Source organism: Manis javanica, chromosome 3, assembly GCF_040802235.1.
Source record: "Manis javanica isolate MJ-LG chromosome 3, MJ_LKY, whole genome shotgun sequence".
In the NCBI taxonomy this organism is placed as follows: domain Eukaryota; kingdom Metazoa; phylum Chordata; class Mammalia; order Pholidota; family Manidae; genus Manis; species Manis javanica.
In genome coordinates this window covers 212,766,256-212,788,364 of record NC_133158.1, presented here as the reverse complement: position 1 = coordinate 212,788,364, position 22,109 = coordinate 212,766,256, and the positions used below count along the sequence as shown (strand labels likewise).

General features: G+C 51.7%; 1 protein-coding gene across 1 annotated transcript in view; it reads left to right on the top strand.

Annotated features, from left to right (window-relative positions):
• XKR6 (XK related 6) overlaps positions 1-22,109 on the top strand; it is a 233,898-nt gene that overhangs the window by 208,476 nt on the left and 3,313 nt on the right. The gene's annotated exons all lie outside the window — the stretch shown is intronic.

Sequence of the window (22,109 nt, the reverse complement as noted above, 5' to 3'; positions counted from 1 at the left end):
TTGGAGTGTTCACGCCGAGTCTACCCTCAGAGCAGGAGACGATAGCTGATTTTTAGGGAGATGCAATGAGATGTAATGCACAGAGATCGCTTTGTAAACTGTTGAGCTCCTCAGGCACCTAAGGGGGTGTGTCTGTCATTTCTGGGGCTCAGGGGTGAGAGGTGTGGGTCGTGTCCTAGGGAGATCCTGTTCCTGCCTTCGGCCCTGTGGTTACCCCAGTCCCGGCCTCTTTCCTGGGCTTGTCCTTTCTACCAGTTTCTCAGATTATAAAGAGAGAGGCTGGATAGGATTCCCTGGGGAGGAAACCCAAGGGGCAGCAGATGTTGCTGCCACAAGTCCTGATGGCTTGGGAACCCCCTGGGCTGTGGGCTGCTTCCATGAGTAGGGACCTTGGAGAGGGTGGCAGGTCCCTGGTGCTGTGCTGCCTCCGCCCCCAGGTGAGCTCCCCCGGCTGTCCTTCCGTGTGCCCCTCTTCTAGCGCCAGCAGCTGAGAGGCCGTGAGCATTTCCCCACGTTTGTTTGGAGTGTGGAACAGGTGTTTCTCAAAATACATGTGGAACTGCTGTGCTAAACAAAGGTCAGTGGTGGTCTTAGCCCCACTGGGTTGTGAATCCCCAAGGCAGGGATGGGGTCTGCAGCGTTAGTCGGAGACGGGAGGGAAGGAAACCTGCTGCCGTGGAGCCAGACTGCCGGGGCTTGGCATTCTCCTCCCGATGAACTTCTAGAAGGTCTGCTCATCCCCAGACTGTTTTCTTATATGATAGGCGATGCTTCCTTCTCTTTTCCCATAAAAAGCTGCATGATGTGTATACATTTAAGGAAAGTCAGTTTAAGTATTAGAAATTGGAGAAAGGGAAGGAAAACCTATGAACTTGGAAGGGACCTGTTGGTGACATGGAATCTTGCTGTGAGAACTTGGAGTGGGTCAGCATGGACTACTGGGGGGCCCCCACGCTGCTACCTGGCAGCCATTCGACCTCTGGGGACTTACTGAGCCTTTGGGCTCCTCAGTCCTCTCTTACCTGCAGCGGGGATAACTTTAGCACCTACCACTGAAGGTTGTGACAAGCGTTTGATGACATGACAGATCACGAGTGCCTAGTACAGCATCTGGCCGTGTTGTTCCTGGCCGAGTTGTTACTGTAGATACATTGAACTGGACAGCAAGCTTTACAAGTGAGCTTCAGCGTGTGCGTGCATGTGTGTGCTTCAGTGGACCTTCTCTTACATCTGTCCGCTTTATGCCAGTAATACTAGTAGATGTTTAGAAAGGTCACCGTCGCCCTAGTAAGCAAGTTTACCGTTGATCTTGCCCCGTGCCGAACTTTCAGCTTCACTCATCACTGGGTTGATTCAGTCAGTATTCCTGTATCCAATTTCCCCATAAAATCAGACTCAAGTGAAAAATGTGATAATGATAAAACCACATAAATACTACGTTTGAGTCATTTGGACAACTCGGCAGGTTCTCCCTTAAATCTGAGTTCTTGCAAATATCAAATGACGATTAACAGAAAAATAGAAAGGGAGCATATCATTCTGACATGTCATCCACACTGGGAGTGAGCCTTGTGTCTGCTGAAAGCTTTGCCAGGATTCTGGGTTGTGGCAGGGTTTGGAAAGTGAGTCTGGTGTAGCGGGAACAGTCTGGCCAAGCAGTGTGTGAATTCCGCCTCTTCCATTTCCTGACATGGGGCACATCGGTTTCCTGACTGGGCTTCTCATCAGGCAGGTGGGAATAACAGCTACTTTGGGGGTGGTTGTGGGGCTCTGATGAGCTGCACGTCACCATACAGCACCTGCGTGGCATCTGAGGGGCCTTGACGTGGTCTGGTATTCCAGTCAGCAAAGATGCGTTAAATGTGCTGAGGGGCAGCAGGGGCTATAACAGACATGGTCCATGTCCTAACGAATCTCCCATCTCTCTGGGGAGATGCAACAGGAACCATTAGCATACAAACATGGTGCTGAGACCACAGATGCATGGTTAAGGGTGGAGAGAGCCTACTTTGGGCAGGAGCATCAGAGAAAGCTTCTCCAGTGAGCTGACATTTAGGGTGATGATAAACAGAAGGAGCCAGCTATGGGAAGAGCAAGACAGTCTTGCAGGCAGAGGGAACAGCATATACAAAATCCCTGAGGTAGGAAAAGCCTGGCTTGTTCCATAAAGTGAGGGGACCCAGCATGGCTGGAGGCTGGCAGCCAGGGAGCAGAGTGATACGGAGGAAGAGGAGAGGAAGGCAGGGGCCTGGTCAGCTGGGCCCTGCATGGGGTTTGGGTTCATGCCAAGTGCAGTGGGAAGGTTACGTCGGAAAGCTCTACAGTCAGATCTGCTTTCAGAGATTCTCTGTCCTGCTGTGCAGGTAGGAGGGCAAGAGCCCAGCTAGGAATACCAGGTTAGAGGCCCACGGATAAAATTATGGGGTTGGAGCGTTTGGGAAATGATGCGGAGGGCACAGATTTGAGGAGTCTGTCCTGAGGAGTGAATCAGTAAGACTTAGTAGGCCTGGGTAGGTAGTAATAGGAGGGCGAGGCGGTTTCTAGCAGAGTATGTTGAGATGGGAGAGAATCTATGGGGGAATGGGTTTCGGAGGATGGATCAAGCATTAGTAGCTCTATCACTTTTCCTTACTTGTGGAGTTTTCTGATGCTTCCGCATGAACATCGGGCCACACAGTGTGGAGTGTGCTGCCTGCCTTTTTTGGTGAAGCCCACACCGAGGAGTCATCCTATTTATAGGGCTCTGATGACCACTTCCCCTGGCACCACTCTGCCACTGTCTGTCAGGCACACACCATGGGCCAGATGCCTACCCTTCAGGAATTTATAATTTGGTGTAGCACATTTTAAATTTAGTGCTGGCGGTATGCACAAATGAGAGCGCAACTGTTTCTGGGGCATGATGAAGGAGGTAATATTTGATCTGGGTCTTGATGGATGAATAGGAGCTCACCTGAAAGAGAAGCTTGGGAGGCTCTTTTGGGCAGCGGAACTATAATGCCAAGGGATGGAGGCCAGAGAAAGCATGGATTGGGCAGGTAGGAAGTGGTTCTGGGTGCCTAGCATGTAGGGTGTATTGTAGCGAGTGTGGGGGACAGTGGGGGTGGTGAGGATGATTCTGCCAGTAAGACTTCTGGGGGAGTCAACTGTGTGCCAGGGACTAGTTTAGGAAGTGTACATGGATTAACCCACTAAAGTCCCATAGCAGCCCTGTGAGTACTTTTTATTATTCTCATTTTAGAGATGATAAGACTGAGGCCCAGAAGGGTGAAGTGACATGCACGAGGCAGCCGCAGGCTTGTAAGTGGTAGCAGTGGCTCTTTGCCTAGGCAGTCCGGTGCCAGTGCCTGTGCCCTCACCAAGAATGACTGTGGCTGAACCTCAAAGAGACAAACTTGTATAGATTCTGTAGGAAGAGGTCACTGCATGGAAGGGAGCAGAGGCTGACATGCACCGTGGACCTGTCAGCTGCAGCGTGTGCGTGCGTGTGTGTGCGTGCATGTGTGTGTGTGTTAATTACCTAGATGCAATTACACTGACTAGGAAGATGATGCTTATGCTTCTTACCTCTGCAATCGCTGCCTGGCTTTTAAAAAACTTCCCCAGTCTTTGATAGCATCTTATGTGAGCCACTTCAGGAGAAGCCTTGTCGTCTTACTGTGGAGCTGAGCACGGCCTGACCAGGAGGTGAGGGAGTGGGCCTGACACTCAGGGCCCTCCCAGCGCCCAGGATGCCTGTTAGTGGGAAAGACACACATGCGCTCACAGACCTTCTGGCCTTTCCTTGGGGGTAGTTTCTGTCCCACCCCAGAGACTAAGAGAGCTTGGCTAGACACAGTGGGTGGCCTACCCAGTTAGTGAGAGGAGATCTGGTGTTGAAAGCTGGTGCCCCCATTTCCAGTACAGCATACCTTCCTTTGGGAACCCTCGGAAAACCCTGGGCATCCCCAGATACTCCCAGAGCCATTGTGCACCCCTTAACCCCTCTTACTCAGGGGGTGAGACTAGAAGTCCTTGGATGACATTAGCAGCTCAAGACCACCACAAGGGTGTGGGCTGGGACTAGAACTTGAAGGTAGAGCCACCTCTGACCACAGAACAGGTCCAGTGGGTACTGCCCAGACCCACCCCGCTCAGCGAATGCACACCAGAGACATGCTTCTCCCTAGGGTAAAGGGTTCCCAGGAAGGACCAAAGCAGGTATGAGTCGTTCTCATAATGGCACTCCACCATGTACATCACAGGTGCTCCAGAACCCCCGTGAGTGGGGAGTGGGCAGACGCTGGACCATGATGCCCGGACAGGCACCTTTGGTTGGTATCCAGAAACTTGAACCTCACTACTTCAGTTCCCAAAGGGATTTAGAGTGACAGAATCTTTAGAACTGCAGAGGTCAGTTGAGGCCATCTAACCTGCCCTTCTTACTTAACATTAGGAAGCTGAAACTCAGAGACGTAACTGAGTTGCCCAAGGTCACACAGCAAGGAAGGTGCTCAGAAAAGGCTCCTCCTGCACAGTTGAAATGGTGGCATGGCATCTACAGGGTGTGGTTCAAATCCCAAGCATTGCCCAGGTAGGTCCTCCTGTTGCTGGGCAACTGCATCTGGGGAGGTATCTCACTAGGCAAAACCTCAACCTGGACAGGGGAGGGCTCTCGACTCTGGGGAAGAATTTGTGGTCAGGTCGAACAAGTGCCATAAGAAAGGAATTCATTAAAGCAGCAGTGGTGGAGAATGTCAGCACCCATGCAGGCAGTGGAAAGCAAGGAAGAATGGGGAGAAAAGGGAAGTTCATTGAATCCCTGCTCGGTGTAGGGCAGATCCCTTGCCAACTCCTAAAGCCAGGATCACCTGGTGTCCAATGTCTGCTTGATCTGCATGGCATGAGAATTAATATCCCTATCACCCCAGAATTTTGGGGGAGCTGCAGAGCACTGGATGGAATGAGAGTATGTTCTGAGAACTTCTACTTCCCTACTGGTCTGAAATAAAACAGGGAGAGAGAAAAATGATTACATTTAAGACTAGAAAGCTGTATGAAATAGCAAAGTGACAGAGACATTTACCACCAGAGGTGGAGGTTCGCCAGTTCTTGTCTTTGTCACGAAAAAGAGTTCAGGAATGAAGTGCAATAGGTTTATGCAGCAAGAAAGTTTACTTGATAAGACAGTACACACTCGGATGGGAATGCAGGCAACCTCAGAGAGGAGGCGTGCTTAGGGGTTTAGGGCTTGGGATTCTGTAGGGCTCTTGGGTAGGTGTCTGCAAAGGGTGTGATGTCTACAGGTGATTCATAATTCCTTTGAAGTTTTGTCTTTAGAATAAGGTTATTTAGGTGACTGTGTTGATCCAGATCTCAGCATTCTTTATCACGTAAGTTTGTTTACACTCAGGAGGTCCGTCTCTTGTCCTGGTTATAAAGTTACTTAATTGATTAAGGAGCTTGAAGAAAAGGAAACAGCACATAGATTAAGTTAAAGAATAAATTGGGCCTTTTATGCAGGCTAAGTAGATTTTACAAGGGCCTGACCCTTGTCCCATTACCCTGCTCTGTCCCTCTTCCGCCCCCACCTAACCATCAATAACCACAGATTTCTACTACCAAATTCATGTAAAAACCAAGCATCTTTACTCAGACAAGGAAGTGCAAGGAAATATGAACGCCGCCTTTAAATACTGCTTTCCTTTGGAACAGATGCTGAGTTTAAGTTCCGATCAGGGCTCTTCCATTCTGTCGTCTTTGGATAAGGCTTCCTGACGCTTGTCTTCCTCCTTGGCTTCCCTTGCTGGCTCCTTTCACATCAGAGCCCCCCAGTGACTTGTACTTCAGCTCCCCCTTTCCTTCTTTTACCAGCAAGAGCCCCGACAGCATCCGAGCAGTTCACAAAGGCAGGTGCTCATTCCTGTCTCTCTGCCCCTTTCTCTCCAGCCACCAGCCCCAAAAACACTTCTTCCCTTCCTTTCAGGGGATGATGCCTGCCCTGTAGGGGTGCTGCCTCCAGCCTCAGTCTCCCCGATCACGTGTCCCTTCTTGGTGAAGGGCAAAGCTTCCTGGTTGCCATTCTCTGGTGAAGGGAAGGCCAGGGGCTGCTTCTCAGCTGCTGGGTTGGCTAAACAGCCTCCCGTCCTTACTGTCTCCACACGAAAGACTTCCATCTCTCTCCTCTTGGGAGATCTCTTTTTTTCTTTTGTGAAAAATGCTTTCTGGTCTCTTTCCTGCCTTGTTCGTATGGGCATTAGCTGTTACCCTGTAAATCTGGGACACGCAAGTTGATTACCTGATCATTTCAAATTTGGGTTAAAATTAGGTGAAGCTGCCCACCACAAAGGGGTGGCTGGTCATGTGGCTGGAAGTGATGCGCCTGTGCTCTGCACCAAAGCTACAAATTTCCCACTCAGTGTTCTCATTATCAAAAAGTAAAATTTGTTATTAAAACAACCAGTCCACTGCATCTGACATCAGATAATGAGTCCGCCTGGCTAGAGTCAGGGAGTTTCCGCGCCCCAGCCCTGCCCAGCGTCTAACCCCAGGGGAGTAGAGCCCTCCTCCCCCGCACCTGGCTGAGCTGCCGTCGCCCGGCGCTGGGAGATTCTCTGGGGTTCCAGACCATGCTGATGCAGAGGTCTCCCAGCTTTTGGTGTCAGCTTCCAGGCTGCCTCTCGGCATGTGTATGTCTTAGGCAGGTGCAGGTAAGGGAAAGGATGTGCGAGGTGCCACCCACCCCTTCTCCTGGCTGTCATACAACTTCATCCATAACTGAAATGAAGGGTGACACGCAAAGCCACGACTGCCTTCCCCAGCCGCCCCCAGGCCTGGCCTCTTCTGTCTCCCCCAGTGACGGTCTTTCTGCAGCACTGTCCGTTGCCTGCGCTCCTTTAGAGGAGACACCTTTCCTTCTCTCCCATCAGATGTCTGCTGGGCCCTACCCGCAGGTGCCCCGACCAGCCAACGCCAGCTCCCATCCTGCTTCACTACCAGTGCTTCTTGTTAAGCAGAACATGGAAACCTTATACTCAAACAGAATTTGCAAGTATTTGAAATAGATGAAACCTTTTCAGTGCATCCATCTAGCTTGTGACTCCATATACAGTTCTGAGCCTGTTGACTAAGGTGGCCCCTAACAACTGGCAAGAGAAAAAAGAGGTAGTCCTTTCTTAAAAAAGTTGTGCTAAGAACACAATGTGAGACCTACTTTCTTAACAAATTTTTAAGTGCAAAATAAAATGTAGTATGTACTTACGAGGGAGACTTCTGAAAGCAGCAGAAAAAATATGAGAGTGGCAAACTAAATCAGTTCATTACAGTTAGTGCAGACGAAACAGCTGCACACAGCTGCACCCCTGGAACTCTTTGCACACAGAAGGCTAACTGGGAGGGCATCTCAGCCGCCTTCCTGGCCCGCACAGGCTGCTGCAGCCTCTCGGGGAAGCTCTGAGGGCCGCAAGGCCAGAAGCCTGAGCAGTAACTGAAATTGGGCCATTTATTCATTTACTCAGTATTATCAAGCACCTGCTATGTGCTAAGCATGATGCTAGGAACTGCGGGTGGATATAGCAGTGAACAAAACAGAAAGCCTTGCCTTCATGGAACTTCCATTTCTTGTACGGAGAGGCAGACAGTGAATGAAACAAATATTTTTTTCATCTATTAGAAAATGATAAGCACTAGGAGGAATAATAAAGCTGGGAGGAGAGATGGGAGGGGTCGCCGAGCCGTGCTCAGCTCTGACTAGGGTGGCCAGGAACCACCTCCCGGGCAAGGTGATGAAGATCTGTGGATGGGAAGAAGTCAGTCCCACAGAGTTCTGGAGGCAGGTGGGCCAGGAAGAGGGAGGAGCCGAGGGCAAGGCCTGGAGCTCAGGGGGGGCGGGGCGGGGGGGGCAGCAAGCAGGCTGAGATGAGGTGGCCCCGGGCCGCTGCTGTGGCTCAGCCCTGTGGGGGATCTGGCCAGCAAAGCCGGCTTCCTCTTTGTTAAAACACATGTAAGCACAACACTGAAACCTTATACTTAAACAGAATTTGCAAGTATTTGAAAGAGAGCCTTACTGAGATACAGTTTGTGTGCTCACAATTCACCCATCTAAAGTGTACAGTTCCGTGGCTTTTAGTATATTCGCAGAGCCGTTACCATCACTACAGTCAGCACCAAACATCTTACCCGCCCCGCAGAGACCCTGGGCCAGCTCAGAGCTGTCTCCGTGGGCCCTCCCCTTCCCCCACGTCCCGCAAAGGGGAGGCCTGTGGCAGGAGCACCAGGTGGGGTCAGGAGTCTGCCGTGCCAGGATGTGGTCAATGACAGTGGGCAAATCTCCCAAGTCGTGTCCTCTCTGGGCCAGGCTGACACACGTGAGGGAGGAAGGACTGCTTTCTACCCTGTCAGGCTGCGACTTGAAGGGAAAAGTGGGGCAATCTCAGTGACATGTGTGCGGTAGCAATCCTTAATTATTAGGCTGGACATTCACGTTAGAGACAGTCATGGACTCTGTGCCTCAGGGGAGCTTCTAGCTCCGGGAAGACTGCAATTAAGTGATCTTCAAAAGCTCTTTTCTATCCCTTAAGATTTCCAAGGAAGGAAAGCCTACGAGTTTCACAAGTGATGTCTTCCTGGGTCACACATCTCACTCCTGGGGAGGGGACAGAATAGAAGGGACCCTGAGAAGGGAACCTGGGGGTAGTCCTGTAAGCCATTCCGCTTCCAGTGTGACTGTGGGTGAGTCACTCTCTCTCAGCTTCAACTTTCTCATCTACAAACCTTACCCCCAGTGCCCTGTTCCATTCTGGGAGGGTGTCACATGAGTCAGGACATCAAAAGGAGTTCTGGGGGTGGGGCGTCACTCCAGGGCCAACCTGAGGTGAGGATTCGGGCTGCTGACCAGAGCAGAGCGGAGTCCTCTTCCAGCCCCTCCTGCCCGCTCAGACCTCACGCAACCCAGGCTGCCAGACGCTGGCGTTCTGGAGCCTGCCAGCCGTCCAGTCGGCCTGCCTGTGACTACATGGGGCCCAGTACCACCTCCTGCTGTGGCTGGAGGCCCCATCATCTCCTGCACCCCCACCACCCTTCACCAGTAACGACCAAGCCCTTTGCGTCCTCTCTGCTTGTCCCCTTGGTAGTCTCCTGAGACTGTCTCCCAGAAGAAAGGGTGCTTCACCTGTTGTGCACTGTAGAAAGTGCCGTGGGGGCCCCCGCACAGGCCTGGCTTCACGCACCTGCTCTGTACTGGGAAGCCGCCTCCTCTCCGGCAGGGCCCTAACCTCTTTGAGCATCAGGCGGTCACTTGTAAACCACAGCCTTAACCCCCTACCTCAAAGGGCTTTTGGCAGGAGTAGGTGAAATGCATTTGTTTTTGGCACAAAAGGAGCCTTCCAATAATGGTGGCTGGTATTCTACTATGAAGCCTCAAAAGCACGCATTGCTGCCATCCTCAGCCAGGCTGATTAGGTGAATCCCTTTACCCGGCAGGCTTTTCTCATCCAGGGCCACTCACTGCTTAGAATTTGGGCTAAAGGACAAGGGCCACGCCCGAGGCAGCCCACACACAGGTATGCACCAACCTCACCTGCCCCAAAGCCCCGCATCCTTCTGCCAGCCCGCTCACTGAGCTGCCACAGAGCTGACAGTGCCCGGAGTGCCACTGGGGTCCCCTGCCCTCCCCGAGCTTCTGCCACAGCTCCGTCCAAAAGCACAGCCAGTACAGCTGGGCAGTGAGTAGAGACACTGAGACCGGAACCATCCACAGTAATGCTGATGGTTCTGGTTAATCAAAAGCTGTCACCCTCAGGGCCTCAGTGGCCCAGGCAAAGGGACCCAAGGTCACACTGGCAGAAGTTCAAGGGCTTTGACAGACACACCATGTCCCACACTGTGGAAGACAGGACCCATCCAGCTCCCAGACTCTTAAAAAGATGCGCTCAGCTTTCCGAGTCCTTCCTCATAAAGCCTGCCTCCCTCCCCGCCCCCCCTCCCCGCCATCACGTTTCTGAAGGGCGGGAGGGGGGTGCAGGATGAGGAGACTGCAGTGACCTTTGCCCGGAGAGGTCTGTTCTCACCCTGAAACATCCCAAATCGGCCGGCATTCTTGACATCCATGGGCAAAACTCAAAGACTCGAAATCCTAGACTTTGTGAACCCGAAGCGGGCAAACCAAAGCCAGGAAGCTGAGCTGACTAGCCGCTCAGACATGCCACCTTCAGGCCGAAGCTTTCTGCTCCCGCTGCCTTTGCTGCTCGTTTGGTTGCATATCGGTAATAATAAAACAATAAAAGCTGGCGCACATTTCACGGTCTCCAAAGCCCCTTGACGTTTGTCATGCCCTTTCACCCAGAGAGCGGCTCCAGGAAGTCAGCGCTGTGGTCGGTTTGAGCGCTAAAGCTCAGCACTGTTGAGGTGACTTGGTGGGTAGGCCACAACTTGGACCCGGCGCCCCCTGACCGCCAAGTGCCCTCCTCCAGGGAGGGCTCCGGGCTGACCACCGCAGCTAACCGAGCCCAGGCCCCGGGAGTGCTGGCTCTGGCCGCCAATTCCAGCTGGCAGGGGACAGGGCACAGTGAGGGGTGAGGTCGATTCTGAGCTGCCAGTCTCAGCCTCTCTCCACCCACTTCTCCTGCCCCCTCTGCTCTCTGCCCGCCGGCCCTGGGGTTGGAGTGGATGTTACCCCTTCTCCCAGGATTTCTCTGTGGTGGTCAGATCACATGCTGGCCTGGCCGGCGGAGCCGGTTGGCTGGAGGAGCAGTTTGATGGAGGCGTGTCACAGGAGAAACTGGGAGCCCCAGCTGGCGGGCTGGCTTCTAGCCCCACACTGTTGACATGCTGGTGGTCTCTGACTCATCACACAACCTCTCTGAGCCTCATTTTCTCCTTTGTAGGTTGGGACTAATCATACCTGCCCTGATCAGAGAGGGTGCTGGGGCCTGTGAGATTAGAGGGGAAAGACCCTTGGGGTTCCATGTGTGGTTACCTGGTGCCTAGGGTGAAGGAAAGATCTTGGGTTTGGGATTCAATTATGTCATTCTTCTACCTGCAGAATCGTAGAGTCCCAGCAGGTCCCACCTCTCCCCGACTTGCGTACTTAGAGCCACAGGGACCTGCAGGGTGAGTTTGAGCTGGGAGACACCCCCGCCCCCGCCTACCCTCTCACAGTGGTGCCTGATTTCATGAGGTACCGTGTAGGTCCAGCTTTTGTCAAAATGAAATGATATATGTATGTCTGATGGTCAGCAATAATGCATTGCACACACTCATTTAAACACATCTGTGCTGAGCCCCCGCCACATGCCAGGCTCTGTGCTAGCCTCTGAGGCTGAAGAGGTGAGCAAGGCAGATGGGGTCCCGCCCTTGTGGGCCCCCAATGTGGGGGAGACAGGCAATGACAAGTGACATGGGAATAAAACCATTTCAAATATGATTGAGTGTATTTATAGTGTGTTTGTTTATATGGAGAGAGAGAGTATAACATTCAGGCACAGCTTTGATACTACAGAATACTTTATGTTATACATATTCAATATGTATTTATATACTACATATATATATATATATATACTCTAGATGCATGCACCCTAGATATAGATATATAAATACACTAGTGTGTGGGGGTGGGGGTGTTACATATGTCTCAAAGATGTGCCTATATGTTTTATATCCGTAATTCATTGAATACTGAGTATTTGTTCAGTGAGTGAGAATCCACATTCTCACCATGGTTCACAAACATTAAACCAAGGCCAGGTCTGTGGCATCAGAGCCGGTGTCCTTATGGGGGCATCTCATGGCCTCTGTTAAGATGCAGTCACTCTGGGGCCGTCAGGGCACTGACCCTGGTCAGCTGTTTGCTACTGGACTCGCTGGAGCTTTGCAGTGATGGCGCAGGGCCTTCCTCACATGTGCCCCCAGCCAACCAGGACCCGGGCAGCCACGAGTCTTACAGCCGAGCGGCTGGCATTTGTTCTAGACTCTCTGAAGTTTGCCTTTGTCTAGCTGGCTATGAAGATGGTATTTTGATAGGTCTGACAGCATCTTAGAAGAGATGAACAGAGAGCTAGATCTGCTGTTCCTCCTGTTGGCCCCTTGAAATACCAGTGTTTGACCTTGAAGCTCCTCAGAGGGGGGACTGCTACCTTCCTGTGTCCCCCATGTTTCCAGGGTGGCTGCAAGCTCACGATGGGCTGCTCTGGTGGGACTCTTCCCCCAGGCAGCAGACGGAGAGACGCTTTCCTTTTGGCTTGCCCAAGGTCACTGTCCGCATCCAAGGGCCTCTCTCGGGACATCCACCTTCTCTGAAAGAACTCTTAGAAAGCTGAAATCTCCAGCCATTAGACACATCCAGAGTCACAGTTTGTTTTCTAACTTGTTGAGAACATTGAGGAAACAGGAATAGCCTATCCCAGAGTTTCTGAGCCTCAGCACTGGAATGGGGCGAAACAATTCCTTGGCGGGGGGTTGGCGGGGGCTGTCCTGTGCACCACAGCATGCTTGGCAGAACCCTGGTGCCCACCCTCTAGGTGCCAGAAGTACTTGCACCCCAATTGCGACAACCAACACCATCTCCAGACATTGCCAAATGCTCCCCATTGTAGGGGGGTAAAAGCACTCCCATTGAGGACCTCTGCCTGGCTGCTAAATGGTTGATCATGGGTGTTACTGGCTGAATGTGGTCCCCCAAGATAACTATCTCCTAATATCTGGAATTTTAGGCATTTACTTTGCCACGTACAGACACTGAGCAAAGACACTGGCCCTTGTTCAGCCACTTCTCCTTCAGGCCCAGCACCACATGAAGGCGAGGTGGTAATCTCAGCTGGTTCTGGGGCACACGTGCAGAGCTGTCATTGGTGTGTTAATGCCACTAGATCTTAAACACGCGTGACCTTGAACACGGGCCTCAGGCAGGACCCAGGCACAGGTCATGGGCCCAGGATTGGGAGCTTGAAGGAGCTGTTGGAGGCTTTACACATTGTAACCCTCCAAGGCCCTCGGGACGTTGAAACTGGGTATACTGGGTTTGAATCTCCCTCTCCGACAGTTTGCTAATCTTGAACTGTTTTAAAATACAGGTTTTATTATTATTATTTAAACATGGCAAGGCCAACAGATCAGGAGACAACTTCCATTTAAAAGATAGTTTGTTGCAGATACAGAGAGGAATGGACACACCACACCGCGGGGGGGCCTCAGAGGGCAGCGCCAGGGTCCACGTGGAGGCAGAGCCAGTGAGGTGGGGAAGCAGCTTTACGATGACCTAGTCTGAATGTTTTCAGGAGGCCCTGGGGCACAGGGGCTGCCCCTGGGCATCTGGCATCTGGCCCTGGGGAGTTTGGAATAGGGGCAACGTGGCCTAGACCGTCAGAGCTGGATAAGGAGGGGGGCTGGGGTGTGGGCTCAGGACTGCTTGGTTTCCGTATGAAAGGCACTGATTGTTTGCTATTTCTAGGAACTCTAAACGTGGGGAGGGCAGGCCCTCCAACAGCAGGGCCCCCATGACAAGCCAGCAGAATACGATGCTTAATACATTGACCTTGGACAGTCCTTTTACCTCTCTGAGCCTCGGTTTCCTCTTCTGTGAAATGGGGCACCAACAACATTTCATGGGATTATTGTCAGGATTAAAGGAAATAACATAGGCAAAGTATCTGGCCTAGTGCCCAGTACGTTGGTCGTCGTCACTACGCGTTAGTTCCTCTTCATCTCTGTCTTCTACCCTCCAGGTTTGCTTGCTACAGGACAAAGGCATATGGAGGCGCCCAGGGAATCCCCCTTCCCCACACTGCGGGACATGGGGTAGCTTGTGGTGGCTGCTGGGGTCACGGGCCCCTTTCCTTATGGGCCACTTAAGCATCAGAGGATAGCTTTGGGCTCTTTCATGAGAACACTACCCACACACGTAGTTTTAGGAGGACCACGCAAAGCGTTGCCCTGCCCCTTGGGGAGCTCACAGACATCAGGGTACATGGGAACTAAAACAAGGATGAAGCAAGCAAGAGACAAAGTATGGCAAGGCTTTAGGAAGTGCTGGGCAGGACCTGAAGCAGGGAAGGCGGAGGAGACAGTGGGGGCTGGGGGCAGTTTTCAGTGTGGCGGGCAGGGGTGGCTGGGCAGAGAGGCTGATCTTGGAGCAAAGATCTCAGGGAGGGGACATTTGGAAATCTAGCAGAAGGCATTTCAAGCAGAAGAGCAACTGCACATGTCCTCTGGCGGGGTGAGCAAGGGCTGTCTCAGGTAGGGCCTTGAGGGGAAGCCTGGGAGTAACGGAAGGAACTTCGATCTGAGCCTGTGGGAGAAGAAATAGAAGGAATAGCAGGGAATTGACAGGTCACATTAGCAGCCCCACGGCAGTGTAGGACCCTGAGAGCTTTATGAGGACTGTGCCTGAACCCTGGGCCAAATGGCGCATCAGACAGGGTAGGCTGGCCATGCAGTCGTGTAGGATAACTGCACAGTTTCAGGGACTTCAGACCACTTTGGTTCACTTCCAGCTTGTTGCATGTCTCAGACCACGGGGTGGGGCTGGGAGTGGTCGCGGAGCTTGGGGCAGCATGCCTGAAAGGACAGGAGGGGGCGCGAGCTCCACAGTCCAAGCAGGTCTATTGCTAAACCTGAGAGGGACCTCTGTTCTGGTGAGCGGAACAAAGAAGGCGTCTCTTGAGGACTAGGAGGCTTTTCACGGCCAGGTTTTTTGGTGACCTTTTAAGGGGAGGAGTCAGAGAACAGGTGGGCTTGTGGCCTGCTGACGTGTCCTCCAGAGAATGCTTGCAGCCTAAGTAAGATGAGACCTAGGTCTGTCTGCAATGGCAGGTGGGCGCATTTTATCCAAAAAGGCAGTAACTCTGTCTGGGCCCTATCAATGTCCTTCTGCCTGGAAGTGACACACATACTTCTCATGTTTCACTGGCCAGAACAAGTCACAGGCCACACCTGAATTCAACGGGCAGGAATGCATATCATCCCAGGGGAAAGGCCTTGCACATCAGGGACCCCTGACAGGCTACTGTGCCAGGAAGGCCGCATGAAGGGACATACTTTAGCTTAGTCACTGTAGCTGTATTGTGACTAGGCTGTTGGAACAAGGGCAAAGGCACTTAGGACACCATTTCTACAAGAGATGGAATAGAGGTGTGGCCACCTCCACACTTACCGGGACACTCAGACTGGGCTTCCCTCAGCTTTGCAGGCCCACAGATTTGATGTCACCAGGGCTCACAGAGACTATCAGAGAGCTGACACATGATAACCAGACTGATAAGAAATCGAGGTATATATCTGAATGTGCCTTTATTACTTTGTGGATGTGGATGGAGAGATGTACCATTCCCACTGTTTAAAAACAAAATTTGAGTTTTGGAGTTAGGCAGGGGCCTGTGTTCAAATACTGGTACTATGATTTCTTAACTACTTGATTTGGAAAAGTTTCTTAGCCTGTGAGCCTTAGTTTCCTCATCTGAAAATCGACCCACTACCTCAGATACCTTCATAGGGAAGAACAGTTGAGTTCCTGTATGTCCAGTGCCTAACATAGAGTCTGGGCCAAGGTTCAACAGATGGGAGGTATTAGTGTTGCAGAAAACTTAGTAGATGAGCAGATGATATAATAAGCCTGGATTCAGAGCCAATAAAGAGATATTTCATGTAAACCCTGGGTCAGTCTGGAAATGTCAGAGGTATCTTAAGGTTATCTCCAGCAGTAACCCCATGTGGGGGATCACACCCTCTCCAAATATAGAAATGTAACAAAAATTAGTATGCCAGTACTTTGAAAAGACTGACTGCTCAGAGAAAACCCTTGGACCTCGAATTTTTTACTGTGAATGTATTTTCAGTGGAAGTTCAAAAAGGAGATCAGTTTCTTAGCTGTTTTCACGTCAGAGGTTCAGCATGTAATTCTGCCTGATGGCCAGGTAGTGCCTCTGGCCTGCCTGGAACTGAGTTGTTGGAATGTGGGGGACAGCCTTCGGGGCTCTTCTAATTTAAGATGATGCCCACCAAGTTTTTTGAGAGCTGATCCTGCCAAATGGTGTGCTGGTAAATGCTTAACAACCAGCTCTTAGCAGGACTGGGGGAGCCCTGACTTGTAGACCTTGCCAATTTCTGTGGTGTAAATATTCTCAGTACACCTATTTCAAGCCCCCAACAGGACATCAGCCAGCTCACACAATCACTGAAAATTTCACAGTTGGGTCTCAAAAGCCAGGAGGAGTGGCTCCAGCCTGCTGGTTATGACTGAGGAGTGAGATAACCTGTGGTTTCAGTGTTAGTGGCCTTCTTGCGACCCGTATGACCTTGGCCAAGTTACTCAGTGTCGTTGAGCCTGGCTCAGGGACGGCATCCACCAGGTCTGTTTCCTTCCGCCGGTTGCCTGAGTGGGAAAGTACCTTTTAGCAGCACTGCCTTGCTGGGTGTCCTGGTGGAGGTGAGGACAGGAGACAGGCGGTGATGCTTAGAAAGCTGTGTGCACAGCTGCCTAATCTTTTTCTGGGAGCATTTCCAAGATGAACCTGAGCTTTAAAAAAATGTAGGAAGATGAGGGCAGTTTGACAGGTAGAAAGAGGAGACTTAGAGTTGCCCATGTGAAAGGAGCTCAATGTGGGGAAAATACACAGCAGGAATTTGAAGAGAAGATGGTGGAGTTAGCGTCAGTGATGAGGAGGAAGGGGGCAAAGGTTGAAAGAGGTGGATGCTGACGACACGCAGATGAGTAGCCAGTTGCGTATGGTTCTTGGTTTGGGGAATCTCCAGGGGACCAACCATTTGGGGTGTAAAGCCAAACAAACTAGGTGAGTATGTCATGTCAGACTTGGCTGTGGCCGCATCCAAGTCTGTTAACTTCAGGTTCACTTCCCTCATCTGTAGAATGGGGGTAACTCCCCAGCAGGAACAGGGTGCTGTAACTGGGACATAGCTAATGCTCACAGGTGACGGACAGAGCGGATCCAACCGGCAGATGTCACACAGTCTGGAGGAGAGGCGTGGGATCAGCCTGAGTGCTGCACTTGGGGACTGGCCAGTGACTTCCCTGAGGGCCCTCATTTGGGGTCGGGGTGGAGTGAAGGGGAGGTAGGAGAGTTAAGGGACCCAGGAGATGACCCTTGAGAAGGATGGAGGAGAAGAGACAAAGACGGGTGGGACCTCACCCAGAGAGGACGCAGGGCTCAGGGAGCCAGTTCTTGTAAAATGGAAAGAACGACCGTGGTTCCACGCTGCTGGGAAGGAGCCTGGGGAGAGGGGGCCGAGAGTCTGTGCACAGTTGACTCTGTACTTAGTGTCTGTCAGACCCCTTTTCCTTAAGTGCTTTTCCAGCGTGTGTTAGAGCAGAGGGACTGAGCCTCTGTGGCAGAGGGAGGAGGAGGGCCACTGGTGACAGACCTGGGGGTGCACACCCCACTCCGCAGAACGAAGCCCGGCACTGACCCCACCCTCTCCTGCTCAGACCTGCTCTCTCGGCCACCTCAAGGCACTTCTGAGCTGCTCTGAGCTCTCCTTGCACACACGGGCGACATTCTCCCCGTGAGATGCTCTAGCTTTCTGGTTTCCCCTTCAAGTTCCCTTTGTGGTGGTGTTTCAGGGCTACCGTACACTGGCCCCTTGGGGCGACTCTGTCCTGGTCCATCCTGGGTCAGGGCCCTGCTGCTTCGGGCCAGATCTCAGCCTCCCTCCTCACCCTGCTGCCTGGGCACTCCTGTTGCCCTGACCCCTCCACTGCCTCGCGCCTTCCTCCGCATTCTTCCCCTTCATCTGCCACTCGCCCTCTGATTTCAGAGGCCCGTCCTTGCCCAGACACCCGGTCACCATGCTTCTCAAGTGTTGGGACATCCACACATGCTTGTTCCCTGACTGTTGTACAGCTGACAGTGACCCTTGGATATTGCATTGATCACCACACTGGGTCTCTCTGGATGACTATCCATCCTGGGTAAGGGGTGTCCAACTGCAGATTGCAGCCCCTCCTGTCCTGTTCCATTGGTCTTAGGTGTGGCCATTCCGTTCCCGGAAACCTTAGACCTCAGGTCAGATCGGACCCTGCAGACCTCTCTCCCAAGCATTTCTCAGGGGAGTGGCCCCCCAGGTGACTTCCTGCTTGGGGACTTCCCAGCTGGCTGGGACAGACTCTGGTCAGCTCAGTGGGCCAGCCACAAGCTCCACCTCCTGGTCTGCACCAGGGAAAGTGACCTAGCTGGGACGGTCACTGCCTGGAACTTGCCACAGCTGAACGTGAAGTGTTTTGCAAGTTCCAGTCTGATCTCTGGAATGCAGGAAGTGATCAAGCCTTAAGTTGGAGCGAATCATAAATGCTCCCAAGCCCATCCGAGAATTTCCCTGGGGGCCCTGAGGCCCCTCCCACAGCTGGTTCCCATACGCTTGGGTCTTGGCCAGCATTCATGCATTGACTTTTGGGTTGACCTCGGGCAAGACAGAAATCTTCCACGTGAGCCTCCGCAGAGGAGGGAGTCCTGCACCGCGTCCCGCGGTGATGGAACACACTGCGGGCCTTTGAAGATCGAGCACTTAACAAAGGGAAAGTGATCTCAGTTAATTCTACTGGGGTCACCTCTTTCTTTGTGGCTTAAATGTTATTCTGCTGAGGAAGGTAGCATAGAATTCAAAGCTGGTTTTTAGCTTCATAATCCAGGGCCTCTCGCGGACACCCATGGGGACTGCACTTTCTGTGCTATCTTGGCAAAGTGTTCAAATCCTTCACACCGCAAGTGCCTAGACTTCCTCTCTCCCTCCTCACCCAGGCTCTTCTAAGGCCATCCCTGGAGGATCCGTTACTACAGAGATCCATTACTACTTTCAAGGCCACTGGAGCCAGGCTCTGAGTTTGAATTCTGGTGCCACTTCTTGATAGATGTTTGTTTCTTGAAAAAAATATCTCGTTTCTTCATCTAAAAATTGGGATCAGAGCACTGTGTTAGTTTGCGAGGCTGCTGTAACAAAATACCACGGACTGTATAGTTAAAACAATGGAGACTTACTTTCTCTCCGTTCTGGAGGCTGAAAGTCCAAGGGCAGGGTGTCGGCAGGGCTGGTTTCTCCTGAGGCCTCTCTCTTCCGTGTGCAGATGGCCGCCTTCTCCCTGTGTCCTCACACAGTCTGTTCTCTGTGCAAGTGTGTAGCTGGTGTCTGTGTGTTCAAACTTTCTCTTATCATAAGAACACCAGTCAGATTGGGTTAGGTCCACCCTAATGGCCACTCTAACTTAATCACCACTTTAAAGGCCTGTCTCCAAATAGTTACATTCTGAGGTCCTGGGGGTTAGGGCTTCAGCCTATGAATTTTTTGGGTCGGGGGGATATAGTTCACCCTGTAACAAGTACCTGTATTGCAGGGATCTTTAGGGTAATGTGTGTACATGCACAGTGACTCATGCTGCATTCTCTGGGACAGCCAGGCACTCTGATGGGGAACATATCTGCCTAGGCCCTCCCTGGCCTGACCCACCCAAAGTGTCCTCCACTAACAGCTCTCCCGGGACAGGCTCCCTTACAGCCCTGTGGGTCTGTGAGGCCATGGACTTTGTCCAGGGAAATGACCTAAAAATGGCCAAGTCACAGGACATTTGCGCCGTGCTGGGCAGGCTCAGGATGGCGCAATCCCCTACTCATTCTTTCCTGTCTCTGCTTGCCATGCTTAGGCTGCAGGGAGAAGGGAGGCCCTGGCCAAATGCACTCTCCTTGGTCTTGGGCAGGGCCTCTGCCCTGAGCACCCTGCACACAGACCAGGCATCAGAGGTTTCCCTTTCCTATTTCCCTTTAACTTGGAGCATTTTGCAATGCCAGGGATGTGGCACAGCATCAAGACCCTCAGGGACCAACAGCCTTGTGCCAGAACAGGCACCTGCCATGGAAGAAGGCTGATGGCCTTTATTACAAAGGACCTTGGAGAAAGGGGCTACCTGGAGAGCCAAGCCGACAAAAGGACAAGATGGAGAGAGAATAGAGAGGCAGGGCCAGCTCGGAGCGGCAGGCCGACAGCTGCACTGCAGGGCTAGCTCTGCCTGTCAGTGGCCCCCGGGGTAAGCTTGGGCAAGTTCTGCACACTCCTGTTCCCTGTCGAGTGAGTGGGCGGACACGATGGTCTGTAAAGCTCCCCGTGGATATAACATTTGTCTGTCTGTAACTTCATCAAGGGGAGAGCAGAGGGATAGGTGGGCTGGGCGTCCGTGCCCGGTAGGCCCCTGGCCAAGTACTTAGATCTCAGTCTCCCAAGACTTCCCTATAATTTAGTGGTGATGTTTGAGTGTGTGGCCTCCTAATGAATAGGGCTCCTGAGTCCAACCTTTGAGCTTAAGAGGGAAAATGACTAGGTGGCTTTGATTTTAGCCTGGAAAATGTCATTGGGGAATTGTGCTCTGGTGTGATGGTGGGACTTTAGTAAGGACATGGGTGCCCACGGGACAGTATGTGCCATACTGTTTGAATGTTTGAATATGGAACATTTGTGCCATATCCTAGAGAGAAATTCCAGAAGCACTGAGCATGAACCAAGATGGTGTGCAGTTGGGCTCAGAGTGGACTGCAGCACCGCACGAAGGGTGAGGTGGAAACAGAACAGCAGCCCCCAAAACCACAGGGACAGATCTGGAAATGGCGTAGGTGACCCAGAGGATGCAATAACGAAGAACCATATTTGGCTTTGCCACGGGTGACTGATAGACATTTGAATTCCTGTTATGAGTGGGGCTAACGTCACACACACAGAACAATGAATTCAGGACAGTGACAGCAAGGGGCCGTCCTGCCTCTGTGCCCCAAGTCTACCAAGAGCACCCTTGGAATTGGACTGAATTAGACCACTCTCCGGCAGAAGCTCTGACGCTCTTTCTTCATGAGCTCTGCACTCATGTTTTTCTGGGCGAAAGGGAGGTAATACGTTTTTATTTATTGGCAGAAACAAAAAAAATCAAGCCTTCTCATTCAGCTTCTGTAGGACTCCGTGATGATTATTAAGCAGCATTGGTACCTCCGAGTTTTACACTATTAACATCAAGAAATGAGTTCACCAGGGGAGGGGGGAGGTCTCAAAGACATTTAACAAGAACTTTCTGAGATGTTTCAGGGTTGGTAATAAACTGGCACTTTGTGCACATTTCCTGCCCTCCAGAAACATAGAGCCTAAGTCATGTGACTCCTAAGAGGACCCATCCCCCTCCCCGCCCCAGCCCTGCAGCCTTGAACACGGCCGGGTTGCAGAGCAGGCGTGGCTGGCAGGCCCCAGTGGAAATGCCCTCTGTGTGCAAAAGGCAAAGTGGGACACATAAGTATTGTGTTCAGGGCTTTCCAGAAAAGTGAGGGAAAATTTTTAGGTATTTTCTAGATCGGCTTCTATGGAGAAACTGGTAGTGTTTCTCCCCTCTTTATTCTAAATTTCAGTTTTTATTATTATTACAAAAACAACACAAATTCATTGTCACAGGGCTTTTCTATCCTTATGCCCACATACTGGTGTTTGTTGTCACCTATATTGTTCTGGAAGCTGTGAATCTGGCATCTCTGTACATGTTGGAAGGGAGGGAATCCTGTGGGATGGGCGAGGAAGGCAAATGCAGGGAGGGTGTGAAAGGGCAGAGGTTTCTGATTCTTGGCTGGAGTTTGGAGAAGATTTTGGAGAGGACTGGAGAGGTGCCAGGGCCTGGGAAAGACACAGAAGGCTCGGGTCTGGGGTGGTTCATTAGTCTCCTGATGAATGGGGCTCCTGAGTCCAACCTTTGAGTTTAAGAGGGAAAATGACTAGGTGGCTTTGGTTTTAGCCTGGAAAATGTCATTGGGGAATTGTGTTCTGGTGTGATGGTGGGACTTTAGTAAGGATATGGGTGCCCACGGGACAGTATTCAGGACTCCCCTTGAATTTAGTTGCATTTAGTTCTGAGACGTAGGGAGAAAGGAACAGCAAAAGAGGCTGTAGATGGACAGAGAGGAGATAATACCGTGGGTGATGGGGAGTCTTGCCTGAGAGGGGACTGAATGATAATACCTGACTGACGATCAGTTGCTCTTGGGCAGATGTGGACGCCAATGACTGCTTATTGTGTTCAGTTTGATTCAGTTACAAATATCAAGTGGGAAGAGCTGTAAGTAAAACTGCTCTATAGTGATTCAAGTATCACTTGGGATCAGACCCAT